Here is a 1,278-nt window from a genome sequence, read left to right as displayed (position 1 = left end):
TTATTAAGATGATGATGATGATGAAAGATTGGTTCCCCCTTCAAATGTCTTTTAATACAAATTGAAAAAGTACTGAATTGTACCAGGGAACACCGGTACAGTTTCTCAGTACCTACAGTATGTTGCCYAGTTTAATGCCTGCACTATAATTCAATATTTCATTTCCCTTTGGGATTAATAAAGTATTTTTGAATTGAACTGAGTAGAACCGTGTTATGGAAATATTTATTTAACAAAGACAGAAATACGTGGTCCAAGAATGAAGGCACTCCGTGATCAGCTGAGTTTTATTGCAACAACAGGAACACAGAGAACAACATAAAGCCATCAGACTGTCCCCCTGCTCTCTGCTCCTGTTTCTGCTTCTCTGAGGCAGTTGAGGCCTCACAYATACAGTTTCACAAACACTATTATGTCATTTTAATAAAGCAAGATTTCATCCTAAGGAAATGCTGGGTCAAGGGAAAACACAAAGATAAACACAAGTGATATCTAAGAATGATTGTTGTTAGCAGATCTTGTTCTGACTTTAATCATTCTGATAAACAGCATGTCATGAAAACCTAGGCCATTAAATTATGTCACGAATTACTAGCTTAAACCTAAAAGGATTATTTCCATAATAATTAGTAAGATAATAATTTAAGGTGGAGCCAATCRTTTTTCATAACTCTCATTATTAACCTCGGTACGACATACTGTAGGTCCTGGGAAACATAGGGGCAGCTCCATTCTCAAGGTTTGACATCATTTCTCATCCAACACTGAAGTTGTTTAAAACTGTTGTGAAAGGTGACAAGTGATATGCATTTCTTAAAAGCATGTTACTTAATAGAACTTGTAATTGAAATAAACTCAATCAAACCAACTTTGCTTAAACTCAGCTTTTTAATGTCTTCAAAATGAGCCCGGCTCAGTTCAACTTCGACACTTGCAAAATAGGCTTGTAAAAATTCAATGCTCAAAGAACATAACGCTGATCATGGAAAGGTTCATTTAAAAATGTTTGGGCTCCACATTGAATATGGTAAAAACTTATTTAATTTTTTTAGCATGACACTTGACACATTTAAAGTTTCTTCTTTATCACATTTATAACACCTTTTTTCACAAATTAGCCTAAATTTCCTGTAGATAAGATTCTTTAGTAAACAGGAAAAAGGCTTGCATTTACGGCACAGTTTGTTTGCAAAGAAGATACGTGTCACTTCACATAGCACTTTATTACTTTATAGTGACTTGTGTGTGTGTGTGTGTGTGTGTGTGTGTGTGTGTGTG

Source organism: Austrofundulus limnaeus, unplaced genomic scaffold (assembly GCF_001266775.1).
Source record: "Austrofundulus limnaeus strain Quisiro unplaced genomic scaffold, Austrofundulus_limnaeus-1.0 Scaffold52, whole genome shotgun sequence".
Lineage (NCBI taxonomy): Eukaryota > Metazoa > Chordata > Actinopteri > Cyprinodontiformes > Rivulidae > Austrofundulus > Austrofundulus limnaeus.
Note: the sequence above shows the minus strand (reverse complement) of the source record.